The 20,206-nt window shown below is 39.2% G+C and overlaps 1 protein-coding gene across 3 annotated transcripts in view; it reads left to right on the forward strand.

Annotated features, from left to right (window-relative positions):
* The first annotated feature begins 4,227 nt into the window (after positions 1–4,227).
* OTUD7B (OTU deubiquitinase 7B) overlaps positions 4,228–20,206 on the forward strand; it is a 59,131-nt gene continuing 43,152 nt past the window's right edge. The window contains exon 1 of one of the 3 annotated variants that reach the window (XM_073234561.1): positions 4,228–4,579. The gene's annotated coding sequence lies outside the window, so the exon portion shown is untranslated. The remainder of the gene's footprint in view (positions 4,580–20,206) is intronic. The other 2 variants (XM_017671636.3, XM_017671635.3) reach the window with 2 other exon arrangements.

Here is a 20,206-nt window from a genome sequence, read left to right on the forward strand (position 1 = left end):
TCAATGGATAGAGAATAGAGAGCCAAGAAATTAACCTACACATATACAGTCAATTAGTTTATAACAAAGAAGCCAAGAATATACAATGGGGAAAGAGAGTTTCTTCAAAAAGTGGTGGAAAAACTGTACAGCCGGCCATATATAAAACAGTGAAACTGGATCACTATCTTACAACATATACAAAAATTGACTCAAAATGGATTAAAGATTTGAATGTAAGACCTGAAACTATAGAACTCTTAGAAGAAACATAGACAGTGGCTCCTTGACACTGATCTTGGCAATGATTTTTTGGATATGACTCTAAAAGCAAAGACAGCAAAAACAAAAGTCAACAAGTGAGACTACATCACACTAAAAAGTTTCTGCACAGTGAAGGTAATCATCAACCAATGAAAAGGCAGCCTACTGAATGGGAGAAAATATTTGTAAATTATTTATCTGATAAGGGGTTAATACCCAAAATATATAAAGAACTCATACCACTAAATAGCAAAAAAAAAATCTGATTAAAAAATGGGCAGAGGACCCAAATAGACATTTTTCCAAAGAAGACATACAGATGGACAACAGACACATAAAAAGATGCTCAACATCATTAATCATCAGGGAAATGTAAATCAAAACCATAATGAGATATCACCTCACACCTATTAGAACGACTATCATCAAAAAGACAAAAAATAAGTGTTGGTGAGGATGTGGAGAAAAGAGAACCCTCATACACTGTAAGTAGGAATGTATATTGGTGCAGCCCCTATGGAAACAGTAAGGAGGTTACTCAGAAAATTAAAAATTGAACTACCATATGACCCAGGAATTCTATACTTCTGGGTATTTATCCAAAGAAAATGAAAATATTAATTTGAAAAGAAATATGCACCCATACGTTTACTGCAACATTATTTACAATAGCCAAGATATGGAAACAATCTAAGTGCCCATTGATGGATGGATGGATGAAGAAAATGTAGTATGTGTGTGTATATGTGTGTGTATATATATTATATATACATATGTATGTACAGTCTGTATATATAATGGACTATTACTCAGCCATAAAAAAGAATGGAATCTTGCTATTTGTGGTGACATGGTTGGACTTTGAGGGCATTATTCTAAGTGAAGTAAGTCAGGCAGAGAAAGACAAATATACGATTTCACTTATATGTGGAATCTAAAAAAAGCTCCAAACATACATACAGTCAAAACAAACAAAAAAGCTAACGTCACAGATACAGAGAATGGATTGGTGGTTGCCAGAGGAGAATGGGGTGGGAGGTGGGCAAAATGGGTGAAGGAGTCAGAAGGTACAAACTTCCAGTTATAAAATAAATAAGTCAAGGGGATGTAATATACACCATGGTGAGTATAGTTAACAACATTGTGTTGCATATTTGAAAGCTACTAAAAGAATAAAAGTTTTTTATCACAAGAAAAACAAATTTTGTAGCTATGTATGGTGATGCAGGGTAACTAGACTTACTGCGGTGATCATTTTAGTGCATACAAATATTGAATCATTATGTACAACCTGAAACTAATACAATGTTATATGTCAAATATACCTCAATTTAAAAAAATTGTGGATATTTAAAAAAATACATTCATGATCTTCAAAAACGTGTGTGTATATATGTGTGTATATATATTATACATATGTATGTACGTATAATATACATACATTCTTGGACATCCAGTACCAAGAATTCTGAGTTGGTCAATCTGAGGTTCCTAGGCACATACAGTATGAAGTTTTAAAACTCCACAGAACCACTGGTCTAAATTATAGCGGTGGTAGTGGAAAGGAAGTTATTTTGGTTTTCTTTTCTTTTCCCACCGCAAAAGCATATAAATGCAAACAATTGCTGGGTTTTTCCTTTCTTGGTTTGCTGCAAAATAGCTTTCTCCGAACATTTCCCTCCATTCTATCCATTAGCCCCAGTGTTGAAAGAGTTTCTTCTTTTAGTTTCTCTGGTGAAATGCAAAGCTCTGTTTTCTCTGCTCTTGCTTAAAGTGAAGTAAAAGTGCAGGGAGCTCCTTGGAGTAGCCCTTAGAATTGCTAAGATGAGTAAACAGAAAGGAGGCCTTTATGGTGAAGAGAATGGCAGATGAGGGTGAGTAGTCCTGGGTACACTGGTAGGGTTTTCTTTGCTACTTTTACTTTCTTTCCTTACCATCCTTTTACCTGGGAGCAAAAAAATAATGAGCTGTCTTCTGGCTGCAGACATATCAGACAACAACTTCTGAGCATATACTAATAGTGACAGCCTGAATGGCTGCACATCACTACAGAAGAGGTCCCCAGTTCCTAAGCAGAAAAATGGACACAAAGGATTTGGAAGGGTGTCACTTAATGGATTAGGGCCTGGTTGAACTAGGACCAGAACCCAGGTGGCTTGGCTCTCAGCCTGTCCGACCACACTGCTACCCACACAGCCTGGGCTGACCCAAAACAAGCAGCCCACTGAGCAGTTGCACAAACAACCAGAGATGGACGGTCAGACCAAGAAACAGGCACACAGCAATTGCAGCCCCATCACTTCCTGGCCCCTAACCTTTCAGGCAAGCCTGTAAAGTGTGGTCACTTAAGAGTTTGACTGGCAACTTGGCCTAGCTTTCACATTTGGAAACGTTTTGTGCCAAAGGTAAAAGTATGCCTTGTACAGAGGGTGAAGAGTGTCTTTGAACTCCATACCTGGGTTCTAATAAGTCTGTGGTAGTAAAGACACAGCAGCAGATGGGTGTAACCTCATCCTGGGAGGGCCTTGGTGAAACAAGACAGCTTTAGATTTTTGAGGCTCATCTGTGGATCTGCCCTCCTACTTCAGATTCAGCTAGTAAATGGATTCAGTTAGGATCCACTTTGGAACCAAGTCTCATCCTTCTCTTTTCAGATTTGCCACTGAGTTGTAGCCAAAATTATAGTCCCCAGGCCAAATGGCTATGCTTGCCAATCTGTGTTGTTGGTCCTGAGTGCACCTCATGTAGGACATTCTGCTTGGCCTTTGTGTGGCCCTAGGCCAAGCCCCAACAACTCTAAATCTTGGATATCCTCAAGAGATACAGCTGTCTAGGAAGTTTTCTGTTTCAGGTGTTATTTTCTAGTCTTGGGCTGGATAATTCTTAACTATCTATGATCCACCCCTCCTGTTTAGAAACTGAGGACTTAAGGAATTGAGAAGACATAAAAATTGACTGTAATATTTGTGTTTAAATAGGCCTAAAGGGTACAATTTAGACAACATTTTGAATATGCAGACCAGGTGCCACAAAGGTAGGAATGTTAATTAAAATTTAGGATTTCTTTAGTCAGTTTATAGCAGGGGCTGGCCCCATTGTTTGTTTGTCATAACGAAGTATTCATTAAATGGCTCTTACCTGAAACAGTTCACATTCTCCCAACATTTATTTATTCAGTCAACAAATACAGAGGGTCAGGCAAGGCTTACGTTCTCATAGCTGCAGCTCATTGTAACTCACATAGCACACATGTGAGTTCTGCCTTACATTACAGAGTTTTAAGTATTTTACTTAAGTGTAAGATCCTTGATGGCTTTGGATTGTCTTGTTCCTTTTTGTGTCCTCAATATCAATAAACACAGTGCTTTGCACATAGTAGGGACCTAATAAATATTTGTTGAATTCAATTATGCTGTAATGCTGTTAAAAGGCATTACCAAAAAACACACTACATAACTTTTTGTGATTGTGCTAACAGTCCAACACACATATGTTAATAGGGTAGCATCTTTATGCAAGTAAATATAAAGTGTTTATACAGAAAGGGTGTGTACCTTCATGAGTGAAGGCAGGAGAGTGCATTATCGAGTGGAGACTGGTCTGGAAGAAGTGTTGCTGAATTTCCTCCGGTCAGTCCAGAATGGCTGCGTAGACTAGAATTTCAGTCTTCCAATTCTTAAAGTATTTTCACCCCTCTCACCTTTCCAGAACTACCCCGCCTCTTTCTGCTTCTTCCTGAAGGGCTGTAACCAACTGACTCTACCTGTCTCAAGAGTCCACCCTGTACCCCTCCAGCTTCGTTTCAAGAGCTCTCCAGACCCGTGGCTCTCAAGACACGGGCCACGAAAACGCGGGGTCACTAGTGGGAAAGGCGCCAAACGGACCGCAATTTTGGCAGCGGCGCCAAAGGCGGGGCTGCTAAGGGGCGAGGCGGGGCTGCTAAGGGGCGGGACGGGGCGGGGCGGCGAGAGGCCCGGGGGCGGCTTGGGTGTCACCACCAACCCGCTCCGGCCGGAAACTGGCGGTTGTTTCCGGCCGGTCGGCCGAAAGCCGCCGATCCTGAACCAGCCTTTGCAGTCCGAGTGGTAACCGGGTGTGGAGCAGGGAAAAAGCCACTGTGAGAAGCCAGTTACGATCAGTCTCGCCTGCCTTCGGCTCCAGATCCTGTGCTCCCCAACAGCCGCAGTTGCAGTCTCCGCCACCCCCTCCGCCTCCGCCTCCATCGTTGTCGGGGGAGGGGCCGGCCGGACCCCGGGGTCACAGCCGAGGAATGAGGAGAGGCGGCCGGGCCCCGCGCTCCGCCCCGGCCTAGGGCCTTGCCCGGGGAGCCGCGAGGGTAACGGAGCCCCCCTCCCTGTCACCCTCCCCGTCTGCTCCCAGCCCTCCCGCCTCTTCAGACTCCCAAACTCTGACCTTCTGATCTCCACTGTCCCCTTCCTCCTTTCTGATTGTATTTCGCCGGGAGCCATCGCCTCCCGGCACTCCCTCCTCCCGTAATTGTGCCCTGCTTGGTCCCACCTTTTCCCCGTTACTCCTCCCTTTCAACTGCGTACCGCGAACTTAGCCCCCGGCCGCGGTTGTTGTGCTGGGCAGCTTGGACGGTCCTTCCTAGTACGCTAGACTTTCGGGGAGGGATGATGGAGTTTGAAGGTGATTGGAAGTGCGGGCTACTACCCCCACAGTAGGATAAAGTTCGTTTTAAAGTCTCAATATAAAAGTACAATGAAAAGAAAACAGCTTGTTCTCCCCTGTCGCTAGCCAAACATGAGGTGCGTCCAGTAATGGAGGGAGAGAGCGCAAAAGATGTGTGTCTGTGAGAGAGAGAAAGAGAAAAAGAGGGGTGGAGGGTGCGGGCAGCCGGGGAGGAGGAGAGAGAGGGATGTTAAGATTCTAGGGCAGGCTTAAGAACTTAAGAAAAAGAAAAGTTGCCATGAGCCTATGGAAACTTTAGAAGCTGGTGGTGAGTAAGCTGGGGGCTGCGTGATCTCACTGCTCGTCTAATAATTACTAGGTTAACGGTGTAGCTCCGGGGATGGAATGGGATTTGCTTACTGGGCCGGCGTATTTTTAGCTTGTCGGCTCACAGGGACTAGCGCTCTGTCCCTCGCTGTCTTTCTCTCTTTCCCTGCCTCTCCCTCTCCCTCTCTGTAGTTTGTCCAACCTAAGGGGCTCCTCTGGGCACAATACGGATATAAAAATTGAGTTGAAAGAAGCTGATTGGTGAAATGTGTAAGATTCTCTTCCAAACTCTTCAGGGAGTTTTCTTTTCATACATGCAAAGGCAAAAATAAGCAGGACTTTTTATTTTTAATTCCCTCATCTTTTTATAAGTTTGTATGTACTTATGCTTTTTACAACATCAGAAAATGGTGATTTTTTAGTCTTTGGCTTAGTATACTTAGGTCTTTGAGGAGGCTGGATCTGTTTGTCTTTCCGAAACTGTTTCTAATGTAGAAGAGGTAAGGTGGTACAAAAGAAGAGCTAATCCTAAATCTTTTAAAAACATTTTCTATATTACATTTTTAAAAATTTAGAAAAGTTCCTTTCTTGACAACGAGGATGCCTTCCTGGTGGGATGGAGAAGACTGCAGGGACTTGGCTGTGTGGCTAGGGAGAATCACATTTTTAATTAAACCTTTACAGTACATAATTTACAAATGAATACATTGTAGGCAAACAGTTACACTTTTGGTCCTTCTTGTTTTTCCAGTAGGTCTTTTAAAGTTTATTTAGTAAACTACCTGCTATGCTAGTTTATTGGTATTTTGAAGACTGAACAGAACTCTTAAAAATAAATGAAACTGATGTTGCTCATCAGGAGTCTGATACCAGTCTGTTCTAATTTCTGTTAACTCCCCAGCATGCCTCAGAGCACCTCTTTGAGTAAGTGGCCAGTTACTCTGTATCCAGAGATTGCAAATGAATACAAATATTAGCTCATGCTAGTAACAATTGAGAAGGTAAAGATATTCTAAAACATAATATATTGTATTTAGATTTTTTTTCTATTTCAGATTATCAGCACCTTTCTGCTGATAATTATCCATTAACATGAATAATTTAGAACTAAATAGATGCTCACTTGAGACATAAGGTATTCAAGCAGGCAGGAAAGATGGAAGGTAGTTCCCAAACTATTACTGATTTTTTATTGTTGCCTAACTTGACTTACCCCTTTCATTTAATGTCAGAGTCCCTTGCAAAAAAGTAAAACTTTGCCAAACGAAGGGCTGTTTGCTGACTGGTATAAAGCATGCTGGCCAGTAATGAATGCTAATTGTTAGTTGGACTTGGTGAAGTTATGTCACCAACAACTTGGGAATTTCTCTGAAGCTTTATTTCCTTAATCCTTTGGGAGCTCTACTGAAAAAAGATTCAATTTGGAGGGTAAAATCTAATTTTTAAAAATCACACCCCCCCACCCACAGTCCGTTGCCTATCAATAATTATTTTAATTTGTGAGTTGGTGCCAAAAATTTACACCCGTATTTAGCAACTTGCCCTGGATAAACTACATATATTATTTCATGGTGGGTTGGGTTGAGGGTGGGGATTGAAGGGGTTGAGTAAATCTAGGAATAATGCAGGATAACCCAGAAGCCCACCACTATTCTCAGTTCTCAAAGACTTTGTCTTCAATCTTTAGGTTTAATATATGTAACAGTGAATTATGAAGGAATAACTCAGTATTAAAAATAAGTTTTCAGATTGTTATGTGGGACCGAATGCCACTTGTTAAAGTTTTAGAGCTCCCAAATGTCTCAAGCATGCTGAAGCAGAGGACAGGGTAAGGGAGCAGCCAACCCTTCTTAAGCACAAAATTCATCCCATCAAGGGAAAAATCCTGAAACAATGCTCTGAAGTGTGACTTTAGCAGGATCTTTCCTATGAGAACTTAGGAACTGTGGAATGGTGGACTATGGAATCTTCTCAGCAGCCCCTGGTAAATTCAGATAATTAAAATCTGTGTAGCCGGAATGTAGATGCAGGGCAGTTTTATCATGAATGCCTGAATTTAATTTTTAATATGATAGTAGAAGGGAATTGTTTTTTTTTCCTAAAGTAAATCCTTGCCAAAAAATGATTAAATACTAGTGTGGGTAATACAATCTCCAAGCTTCAGTGAGAGGGAGATTTAAAAGATGTAAACACAGGGGTCCTTGCCCTTGGGCCCCAGGTGGGGTTGAGAAGGTGGTATGTGAATGGGAAGGCAGGCTGTTATTACATGTCTAACATATAGGAAGCAACATATAAACAAAACCAAATTTAATGTGCTACAAATAGAGTAGTAAATGGGTAGAAAACTTGAAGTAGCAAAGTAAGAGTCAGTGAGATAAACTAGGGAAGATTTCTGAATCAATAAAATTTGAGGTGGACTCTGGAGGTTATGGATTTGAATCATAAAGAGGCATGGGCTATGGAGTTAGATGAAACTTGGTTCAAATCTTGGTTATAGTTTTTACTTTGTGACCTTGGACAATTTATTTACTTCTCCATTCTTATCTATAAACGTATGTGTGAACATTCAAGTAAATGAAATAGTTATTCTGTCTTAGGAGTAAAAGAAAAGAAAAAGTCTTCCAGGCAAAAAGTATAAAATGTATAGTGTGCAATGTTGGTGTGAATGACTAAGTTCTGTTTATGGGGGGAATAAATGAGAGAATGTGGGTTGGTCAAGTCTTGTATACAGCAGTCAAGAGGGTGGAGGGCGACTCAAAGGCCAGACTGTTGGGTGTTGATGGAAGGGTCAATAGAGTCATTGTAGGTCCTTGAACAAAGGATGGATTTGATGGAGAAGTATTGAGCCTTCTGGCCCAGGAACTTGGGGATAAGGAGTCAGGCAGGCACCTGTACATTATAATTCTTGTTCTTCTCTTCTGGACCATCCTGGCCCATAGAGATCAGCCAGGAGACATAGATTCCTTATTGAAGTTTGTGTATTCATACACCTTACTAGACTGTGTTCTGCTTTTGCCTGTCTCACATTGTACCCACATGTGGGAAAGTCTCAAGACTACGGCTGGCTTTTCAAGAGCTATGGTAAGGATAGAATCATGTTTTAATTGCAGTTACCTTTCAGTTATCTCTGCTATTATAGGGAGCACTAGTATAGGTAATTTATAACATCACCAAGAAATTTCTCTGAAAATGCATTATTTTTTAAACCAGATTTATTTTAGTGTTTTTAGGAATCATACTTATACTGAAATGAATTTGCGTTTCTGCTAAGCCTGTGCATCTGATTGTGAGGAGAGAATACTGATTGATGGTGAAAAACAGTCAATCTTGGCTTAAAAGATTTTGCCTCAGAAATTCATAAAATGAATAACCATTTGTGAACGATTAAGACTGGACTATACTGAATATGTTAATGAACAATTTCTTTTTTGAAATCTATGTGGGTCCATTGTGGCCTCTCAGACTGTCTGCCTTGCTCTAGAGCAATTGGTAGATGATGCCTCTGTTGCTGCAGGAGTGCGTCTTCACTTACAATATCGGGAGATATCCTTTTGTGTTATCTAGCATTGTTGAAGATTAAGGTGGCTTTTTCAAAGGACTTGAGCTTTGTAGAGATACTTCTAGGTACCGTCTCCTCTGAAAATCTGCCAGATTTTTCCTCCTGAAGTTAACTTGTTTGAAAATATGGACAATTAAGAAAAACAAAAAAGGAATGGGAGAAATGTCCGCATTCAAGAATAAACTTTTAAAAAATCACACAGCTACTCTTCCAATCTCATTCTTTGAGTTGTCTTGCTTTCCTTCATCCCTGCCTATTTCTCTCACCTTCTCATAATCATTACCAAACTATGTGCTTGTGATGTCATGAGCACAGGATTATCATTACCTCTTGGATCAGGAGCTTATAGTACTTCTGAGCTGGAAATCGGAGGTGAAAAAGTCAGGAATCTTAATTTGTATCGTTCAGGGTTGTTAAACTGTGTTTTTTACAATTATGTCTTATTCCTTAATTTCCTCCAAGAAATAGTTTTGGATAAGAGAAATTACTAACTGAATTTCAGTGACCTGCTCTGAATATAGTTCTATGCTAGGTGCTATGGAGGATTAGAAAAAATGTCAATTTTGTGTCCTTAAAGAGTTTATGGTCCAGTTGGGAATAAGGGGAATAGGAAAGAATGAATACCTATTGACCTCTTATGCCAGACCAATAAAAAAAGAAGTGAAAATGTATTATTGATTGCATAGTACAGACCTCATATACTAGGTGTTTTGAGAGTATTCAGGTAGTTATGAATGATGTCACAGAGGAATTGTAGTTTGTTCTCCATCTTAAAAATAGTTTCAGGTATGAGGGATGAAGAAGAAATATAACATTTTTTTTCATTTGCAGTTGAGAGGATCAAGCAAAAACATGGAACAGGAAAGTTCTTGGGATGTTCTGGGGGTAGTGATGAGACTGACCTGAGTAGCAGTGAATAGCAGTGAAACGAGAGTGGTTAGGTTGGTTTAGAGCTATGTTGGTAGAGAGTCTTAAAGGCCAGGCTTATAAGTTGAGAATTTAAGTGACAGAAAATAGTGAACCAGTGAGAATTTTTGATTAGGATAGTAATATGATGAGATTAGGAAACAGGTTGGCTTGGAGGGAAGAGATTTTGGTACCTGGGATATGTGAGGTGATGAGGCCTGAACTGGAGTTGTGGAGGATGGGAAAAGGAGAGGAAGGAGTGAAAAAGAGGTGAAGGAACAATTGAAATCAGTGAGGACTGGATGGAAGGACAGTGATCAATCAAGTATGACTGTCATTTTAAGCTTGGGTTTCTGAGACATTGACTGATGAGACTTAGGAAGATTTCCTCATATTTTAGGGGAATATGATGAGTTAAGTTTAAATTGTAGTGGATTTAAAGTGGCAATGAGATGTCCAGGTGAAAGCTGCATTAGTTGTTAGAGATGAGCCTAGGGCTGGCATAGAGGTAGGGGTCAGTACATTTGGAAATGTGGTGGGTTCTTTTTGCAGTTTGTCAGCATAGATGTAGCTGTAGCCAGAGAATAAATAAGCTTTCTGAAGAGGAGAGTTTAAGAAAAGAGAAGAAGCCCGAAGATAATGGTATTGGTAAACACTAACTATCCCTGCTACTGAGGCCATCAAAACTGAGTTCTTCCTTCTTTTCCTATTCTCTCTTCCTCTATTCCCTACTCCATCTAATATCCATTGAATGTCTCTTCTCTCCTAAACATTGTCTTAGACACTGAGGAAATAAGATGAGTCAGACAAGGCTCCACACAAGGAGCTTGCGGGTCTAGTGGGAGGAGATGTGTAAATCTGTAGATGGAATGAAGTGTGATAGACACTGCTATAGAGGTATGTAGGGAGAGAAAGTGGGGGCCTAAAGGCCAGTTCTGCCTTGGGCCTACAGAAGTTGGAAAGTGCTTCCTAGAGGAGATGACAGTTGACCTGAGTCTTGAAATATGAGTTAAGGTTATGCCCTACAGATGACAGGGAGAAGTATACTCCAGGCTAAGAAAACAGCATGAACAAAAGCTTGAAGGAACAAAAAAGCCAGACTGCTTCAGGTAATTTTGAAGTAATTATCGTGGCAGGAGGAAAGGGTGAGAGGGCAGGGATGAGGCTGGAGAAGTAGGTAAGGCCCATCATGGACACCTTTATCTTTTGCTGCAGTAGATGATGAATCCTTTAAAGTGTTGTAAAGCACTGAGTGACAAAGTTTTATATTCTAGAAGATTATTTTGTCAGTGGTGTATAGGGTGTATTGGAGAGGAGAAAGCAAAGGTTTTGAAAATAACTTCATTATGCTTAACAGTATATATTTGTTGCTGAGTGATATGTTTATAGAATGATGTAATCAGAGAACTAGGGGGACTGTTACGCTTTCTTAGTCTCCCTCATTCATTTTCAAATGCAGTACCTGAGATTTACTCAGGATCACAGAGGTAGTTTAGGGATAGCTTGGTCTAGAATTCGATCTTCAGTGGCTAGTGTGGTAGGTGATTAATAAAGGTTAGTTCACCTCTCTGATTCCCTCACAGGTCCCATTCCAGTGTTTGTTACATACTGCCACACTGCACTGTGCTACAAGTCAGAGGGGCTTCTGTCATTCTATACCATTGTCCTTTTTACCAGTCCAGAGTGGACAGTGGTATTTTCCCAGGCTTGACTGAGGAAGATCTGCCCTGAGAGTACCTGGGGAATAGGGACTTTTGATCTGAGGGATTTGGTGGTCTAGAGTGGAGTTAGTAGGGTTAACACCCTTTTATTAGGATTATTCAGCTGTAATGATTCACCTGTAGAATGTCAAGGTATTTAGTTTATTGAATGTGCATATGTACTTACCTCTTTTGCTAAGGTCCCCTGAAGTTTTCTTTTAAACTTAGTCTAAGTTGTGGCAATGAAATTTTGGCAAAAGAAATAGCCTATGATAAATTGTGCAATGTAAAAAACTATATCTAAAAAAAACCATAAGATTTGTCATACATGGATTCTAAATCTTCCTTGTATTGTTAATTTCATTGGATTTTTGTGAAGGGAAACTGGGTTTCAAGTGCTGAGAGTTTGAGTTTTGTGTTTTAGTCATTTTTTCTGGAGAAGGACAAACCATAGGATAGAGGATGTCTTAGAGGTCCCTGGAGTGCCCTGGAGAAAGTTGAGACAGAAACGGGTGTGGAAGGATCATGCCTTCCATTAGTAAGTCTTCTTCATAGTTTAACTGAGTTGTGATTTTGTTACTCTTCTCTCTGGACTCTGTCAGCATCTTCTCCAGAAAAGGGCCTTGGTTTGGAAACTGTCCACTTTAACAGAGCTGCCAATTCTTAATTGTTTCTCAAGTGGGCAAGGGTACATTTTGTTTTTGTTTGTTTTGGGGAGAGGAGTGGAGAGACGAGGCACAGAATAGCTACTCACAGTAAGTCTTTGTTTGAATTCCTATGTAACTGGAAGTTTCCTTGGCTTTGTTTTGGGGGAGATGACTTGGTTATACTGGCATTTATGTTATGTGGAAAGGTGGTTTTCACACCCCTCGGATATCTGATTGAGGTTGGAATAAAAACTTCCTTCTTGTCCATATTTGTCAGCCTCACCCCGCCCTGTTCTAAGCGCATGCTGAGGAATATGAAGGATCTTCCTTAGTCTAAAACTGAACTAATCGAGTTCCCTTAAAGTTTAGAGAAACCATCTTGTTACATTATTTTTGTTTTAATGACTCCACTATTCTTCTAGTCACCTGGCCCTTTCTTGATCTAAAAATTTTGAATAATGTACCTTAAATATTTAGAAAAGTTCAGGAAAAAACCCTAACATAATTGTGAGACAACCCAAATATAGTAGATATTAACATTTTGTCATATTTGTTTTACATCTCTTGATCTCTTTAAGATATAAAATGTTAAATATGGCTCAAATCCTACTCTGAGTCCTTTCCCCCTTCTTCTTTCTTGGGAGAGGACTACTGGTCTGATTTGGTATGTATCATCCCATTTCATGTTTTATACTTTTTTTTACCTACATATACACAGACAACATATAATATGGTTTGAAATCCTACGTATAAAATCATATTTTATATATCCTTTTCCAACTTTTTCTTTCAACGTTCCTTTTCACATGTGTCTACACATAGATCTAATTCATTCACTCACCTACTCTTTAAGCCTGTTTGCTCCATTGCTCTCCCCACCTATTCTATTAAAAAATCTTACCCATCAAATTCCCAGCCTAAACTTTATCTTCCATGAAAACTTTCCTGATTTTTTTTTTCTCCAGCAGGATATAATTCTTCCCACTTGTAACTCCTGTCATTTTACTGGTACTTGTCTGGTAGTTGTATATGATGTGTATATATATATATATATATATATATATATATATATATATTTTTTTTTTTTATTAAGGTATCATTGATATATACTCTTATGCTCAGGTTTCACATGAGCAGCATTGTGGTTGCTACATTCCTCCCTATTATCAAGTCCCCACCACACACCCCATTACAGGCACTGTCCATCAGCATAGTAAGATGCTATAGAGTCAATACTTGTCTTCTCAGTAGTTGTATATTCTTATATTTTAATTTATTCATGCCCTTGGCATGTCTCTTCTACTACACTGTAAGCTCCTTGAAAGCAGGTAAGTATTCTCTTTTATCTTTTTATCCTTTGTGGGTCTTGCCACAGTAACTTACACATAGTAGGCACTTAAAAACTGTTAGTGACTAAATGGTTAATTAATGAATAAAAAAATGAAGAAATTCCTTTGTGTTATTGAACTGTTGGTTTAATTATGATCATTATAGTGATCCCATGAAAAATAAAGCTTATAAGTGAACATTCAGCACTGAAAATTACATAAAGATGTATGTAAGTGGTGAGAGCAGGCGAGACTAAATTCCTGCAGGAGAAGAGAGCAAACATTCCCTAAGGAGTAAAATGGGAGTTGGTTGGTGATACCATCCCAAGGAGAGAACTCCTGGGACTGGATCCTGATGGCATTTGAGGCAGTGGGTAGACTCATTTCATTAGCTATCAAATTCTGCTAGTGTCATCAAGATCTTGACACCATCATGGGACATTGGAGGATCCTGGAAATTGGACATTGTTTTGCTCTCACAGGAGCACCTTCCTCCCCCACCAAGAAGAAATTAGATATTAAGTTAAACTATATGAAATTACAGTTTTGTAGGTAAAAGCAGTCAAATATTGGCAATTTTGTATAGTTAAACCTGTTAGGTCAGGTCTTGCTTTCCTCTGGGGTTCTGAAGAACATTAGCCTGGACCATTTAGAAGTGGGTAATCTCAAGTCCATTTGTAATTCTAAAATGCATGTCTGAACTTTAATTTGCAACCAGTTTATTCTCTAGTTATCTTTAGCTCAAATTTTTGATAAAGTGTTTTTATTTCTCAGCACACATTTAGTATACTTGGGAAGGTGTGAGGGTTGTAGGCCAGAGTATGCTCTGGGATGAGATGGAAACAAACTGTCAACAGCTACATAAAATTGATCAAGTTTATAAGCTTTAATAAGACTTTAATAAGCTTACAGTTCCTCTACTCAAAGGAACCCAGTGATTTCCCCCAATCCTTTCTGCCACACCCATGTCTCCTCTCTAGTCTTAATAAAGGAAATCTGATGGTAGGGAAAACCATGGAAGAGAAAATTGCCTGTGACCCTTGATAATATTTGCAGATGTTACAGGGAAGATCATGAGAGCCCTAACTCCTGGCTTAGGGCTCTTACCTTGTGATTCTCCAAACAGTTCTTAGGATAAGGGGGAGGGGGAGACATAAGTCAGGGGACAAGCAAAGAAACAGTAGATAACAGGCATTAGTAGATGTTATAGCATAGGATTGATGAACAGGAGTAAAAGAAGGGTAAAGAGGTTCTTTTTCCACTCATCCTTCAAAACCTGGCATAGATTTTCTTATAAACTTGTGCCTTAACTATATCAAAGTTATATCAAGGCTGCACACCTAATCGGAAAAATCGTAGGGAATTCAGCTTTCAAAGTATCAGTTTTGTATTTTAAAATGTTCTTTAAACAGTCAGGATTATTTTAAATGGGTTGGTCTACTAGCGCCTTGTGAATCATTAATAACTGACATCAAAGGAAAAGAAGAGAATTCCTCTGAGATTTTAGTGTTAGTAGGTCTTGATATATTTTTTTTTGGTATCATTAATCTACAATTACATGAGGAACATTATGTTTACTAAACTCCTCCCATTACCAAGTTGCCCCCACATACCCCATTGCAGTCACTGTCCATCAGCATAGTAAGATGCTGTAGAATTACTACTTGTCTTTTCTGTGTTGTACAGCCCTCCCCATGACCCCCCTACATTATGCATGCTAATCGTAATGCACCCTTTCTTCGACTCCCCACCCCCCGCCTTATCACTCCTTTCACACCCATCCTCCCCGGTCCCTTTCCCTTAGGTAACTGTTAGTCCATTCTTGGGTTCTGTGAGTCTGCTGCTGTTTTGCTCCTTCAGTTTTTTCTTTGTTCTTATACTACACAGATAAGTGAAATCATTCGATACTTGTCTTTCTCCACCTGGCTTATTTCACTGAGCATAATACCCTCTAGCTCCATCCATGTTGTTGCAAATGGTAGGATTTGTTTTCTTCTTATGGCGCCGAATAATATTCTATTGTGTACATATACCACATCTTCTTTATCCATTCATCTACCGATGGACACTTAGGTTGCTTCCATTTCTTGGCTATTGTAAATAGTGCCGCGATAAACATAGGGGTGCATATGTCTTTTTGAAACTGGGCTGTTGCATTCTTAGGGTAAATTCCTAGAAGTGGAATTCCTGGGTCAAATGGTATTTCTATTTTGAGTTTTTGAGGAATCTCCATACTGCTTTTCACAATGGTTGAACTAATTTACATTCCCACCAGCAGTGTAGGAGGGTTCCCCTTTCTTCACATCCTCGCCAACATTTGTTGTTGTTTGTCTTTTGGATGGTGGCGATCCTTACTGGTGTGAGGTGATATCTCATTGTGGTTTTAATTTGCATTTCTCTCATGACTATTAATGTGGAGCATCTTTTCTTGTGTCTGTTGGCCATCTGAATTTCTTCTTTGGGGAACTGTTCAGTTTTCTGACCATTTTTTTATTGGATTATTTGCTTTTTGTTTGTTGAGGTGCATGAGCTCTTTATATATTTTGGATGGCAACCATTTATCGGATGTCATTTATGAATATATTCTCCCATACTGTAGGATGCCTTTTTGTTCTATTGGTGGTGTCCTTTGCTGTACAGAAGCTTTTCAGTTTGATGTAGTCCCATTTGTTCATTTTTTCTTTTGTTTCCCTTGTCCGGGGAGATATGTTCATGAAGAAGTTGCTCATATTTATGTCCAAGAGATTTTTGCCTATGTTTTTTTCTAAGAGTTTTATGGTTTCATGACTTACATTCAGGTCTTTGACCCATTTTGAATTTACTTTTGTGTATGGGGTTAAACAATAATTCTCTTGCATGTAGCTGTCCAGTTTGCCAACACCAGCTGTTGAAGAGGCTGTCGTTTCCCTATTGTATGTCCATGACTCCTTTATCATATATTAACTGACCGTATATGTTTGGGTTACTATCTGGACTCTCTATTCTGTTCCACTGGTCTGTGGCTCTATTCTTGTGCCAGTACCAAATTGTCTTGATTACTGTGGCTTTGTAGTAGAGCTTGAAGTTGGGGAGCGAGATCCCTCTTGCTTTATTCTTCCTTCTTGGGATTGCTTTGGCTATTTGGGGTCTCTTGTGGTTCCATATGAATTTTAAAACTATTTGGCCCAGTTCATTGAGGAATGCTGTTAGTAGTTTGATAGGCATTGCATTGAATCTGTAGATTGCTTCAGGCAGGATGGCCATTTTGACAATATTAATTCTTCCTAGGCAAGAGCATGGGATGAGTTTCCATTTGTTAGTGTCCTCTTTAATTTCTCTTAAGAGTGTCTTGTAGTTTTCAGGGTACAGGTCTTTCACTTCCTTGGTTAGGTTTATTCCTAGATATTTTATTCTTTTGATGCAATGGTGAAGAGAATTGTTTTCCTGATTTCTCTTTCTGGTAGTTCATTGTTAGTGTATACGAAAGCAACAGATTTCTGTGTATTAATTTTGTATCCTGCAACTTTGCTGAGTTCAGATATTAGTTCTAGTAGTTTTGGAATGGAGTCCTTAGGGTTTTTTATGTACAGTATCGTGTCATCTGCAAATAGTGGCAGTTTGACTTCTTCTTTACCAATCTGGATGCCTTGTATTTCTTTGTTTTGTCTGATTGCCATGGCTAGGACCTCCAGTACTATGTTAAATAACAGTGGGGAGTGTGGGCATCCTGTCTTGTACCCAATCTTAGAGGAAAAGCTTTCAGCTTCTCACTGTTAAGTATGATGTTGGCTGTGGGTTTGTCGTATATGGCCTTTATTATGTTGAGGTACTTGCCCTGTATACCCATTTTGTTGAGAGTTTTATCATGAATGGATGTTGAATTTTGTCAAATGCCTTTTCAGCATTTGATCATGTGGTTTTTTGTCCTTTTTGTTGATGTGATGGATGATGTTGATGGGTTTTCAAATGCTGTACCTTCCTTGCATCCCTGAGATGAATCCCAGTTGATCATAGTGTATGATCCTCTTGATGTATTTTTGATTTTGGTTTGCTATTATTTTGTTGAGTATTTTTGCATTTATGTTTATCAAGGATATTGGTCTGTAATTTTCTTTTTTGGTGGGGTCTTTGCCTGGTTTTGGTATTAGAGTGATGCTGGCTTCATAGAATGAGTTTGAGAGTATTCCCTTCTCTTCTATTTTTTGGAAAACTTTAAGGAGAATGGGTGTTATGTCTTCTCTATATGTCTGATAAAATTCAGTGGTGAATCCATCCAGCCCGGGGATTTTGTTCTTGGGTAGTTTTTTGATTACCAATTCAATTTCTTTGCTGGTAATTGGTCCGTTTAGATTTTCTGCTTCTTCCTTGGTCAGTCTTGGAAGGTTGTATTTTTCTAGGAAGATGTCCATTTCTTCTAGGTTTTCCAGCTTGTTAGCATATAGATTTTCATAGTATTCTGTAATAATTTTTTTATATTTCTGTGGGGTCCGTCATGATTTTTCCTTTCTCATTTCTGATTCTGTCGATGTCTATAGATTCTCTTTTTGTCTTAATAAGTCTGGCTAAGGGCTTATCTGTTTCATTTATTTTTTCAAAGAACCAACTCTTGGTTTCATTGATTTTTTTCTATTTTATTTTTCTCAATTTTATTTATTTCTTCTCTGATCTTTATTATGTCCATCCTGCTGACTTTGGGCCTCATTTGTTCTTCTTTTTCTAGTTTCAATAATTGTGAGTTTCTACTATTCATTTGGGATTGTCCTTCCTTCTTTAAATAGGCCTGGATTGCAATATACTTTGCTTTTAGAACTGCCTTCACTTCATCCCACAGAAGTTGGGGCTTTGTGCTGTTGTTGTTATTTGTCTCCATATATTTCTTGATCTCTGTTTTAATTTGGTCATTGATCCATTGATTATTTAGGAGCATATTGTTAAGACTCCATGTGTTTGTGAGCCTTTTGTTTTTTTTGTACAATTTATTTCTAGTTTTATGCCTTTGTGTTCTGAGAAGTTGGTTGGTAGAATTTCAATCTTTTTGAATTTACTGAGGCTCTTTTTATGGCCTAGTATGTGGTCTCTTCTGGAAAATGTTCCATGTGCACTTGAGAAGAATGTGTATCCTGCTGCTTTTGGGTGTAGAATTCTGTAGATGTCTGTTAAGTCCATCTGTTCTAGTGTGTTTTTCAGTGCCTCTGTGTCCTTTCTTATTTTCTGGTTGATCTGTCCTTTGGTATGAGTGGTGTGTTGAAGTCTCCTAGAACAAATGCATTGCATTCTATTTCCTCCTTTAATTCTGTTAGTATTTGTTTCACATATGTTGGTTCCCCCTTATTGGGTGCATATATATTTATAATGGTTGTATCCTCTTGTTGGACTGCCCCTTTATCATTATGAAATGTCCTTCTTTACCTCTTGTTACTTTCTTTGTTTTGAAGTCTATTTTGTCTGATCCAAGTACTGCAACACCTGCTTTTTTCTCCCTATTGTTTGCATGAAATATCTTTTTCCATCCCTTGACTTTTAGTCTGTGTATGTCTTTGGGTTTGAGGTGAGTCTCTTGTAAGCAGCATATAGATGGGTCTTGCTTTTTTATCCATTCTGTTACTCTCTGTCTTTTGATTGGTGCATTCAGTCCATTTACATTTAGGGTGATTATTAAAAAATATGTACTTATTGCCATTGCAGGCTTTAGGTTCATGGTTACCAAAGGTTCAAGGGTAGCTTCTTTACTATCTAACTTTCTAACTTAACTCTCTTATTAAGCTATTATAAACATACTCTGATGATTCTTTATTTCTCTCCCTACTTATTCCTACTCCTCCATTCTTTATATGTGAGGTGTTTTATTCTGTACCCTTTTGTGTTTCCTTTGACTACTTTTGTGGGTAGTTGATTTTATTTTTTGCCTTTTGTTAGTATTTGGTTGGTCTGCTTTCTTTTGTGTGACTTTGTTTTCTCTGTTGACATCTATTTAGCTATGGAGTGCTTCCATCTAGAGCAGTCCCTTTAAAACACCCCATAGAGGTGGTTTGTGGGAGGCAAATTCCCTCAACTTTTGCTTGTCTGGGAATTGTTTAATCCGTCCTTCATGTGTAAATGATAATCATGCTGGATACAGTATTCTTGGTTCAAGGCCCTTCTGTTTCACTGCATTGAATATATCATGCCATTCTCTTCTGGCCTGTAAGGTTTCTGTTGAGAAGTCTGATGATAGCCTGATGGGTTTTCCTTTGTAGGTGACCCTTTTTCTCTCTCTGGCTGCCTTTAATAGTCTGGCCTTGTCTTTGATCTTTGCCATTTTAATTTTTATGTTTCTTGGTGTTGTCCTCCTTGGGTCCCTTGAGTTGGGAGTTCTGTGGGCCTCCATGGTCTTGAGAAACTATTTTCTCCCCCAGTTTGGGGAAGTTTTCAGCAATTATTTCTTCCAAGACACTTTCTATCCCTTTTTCTCTCTCTTCTTCTTCTGGTACCCGTATAATGTGAATTTTTTTCTGTTCTGATTGGTCTCAGTTCTCTTAATATTCTTTCATTCTGGAGATCCTTTTATCTCTGTCTGCTTCAGCTTCTCTGTATTCCTGTTCTCTGATTTCTGTTCCATTAATGGCCTCTTGCACCTCATCCAGTCTGTTCTTAAGTCCTTCCAGAGATTGTTTTATTTCTGTATTCTCCCTCCCTACTTGCTCCTTCAGCTCTTGCATATTTCTCTGCAGGTTTATCAGCATGGTTATGACCTTTATTTTGAATTCTTCTGCAGGAAGATTAGTTAAATCTATTTCCCCAGGCCCTCTCTTGGGTGTTGTCTGGGTAATTCTGGACTGGACCAAATTATTCTGCCTTTTCATGGCAATAGAGGTAGCTGTAGGCATGTAGTGCATGTGTCAGCTG

The sequence above is a fragment of the Manis javanica genome, chromosome 4, assembly GCF_040802235.1.
Source record: "Manis javanica isolate MJ-LG chromosome 4, MJ_LKY, whole genome shotgun sequence".
In the NCBI taxonomy this organism is placed as follows: domain Eukaryota; kingdom Metazoa; phylum Chordata; class Mammalia; order Pholidota; family Manidae; genus Manis; species Manis javanica.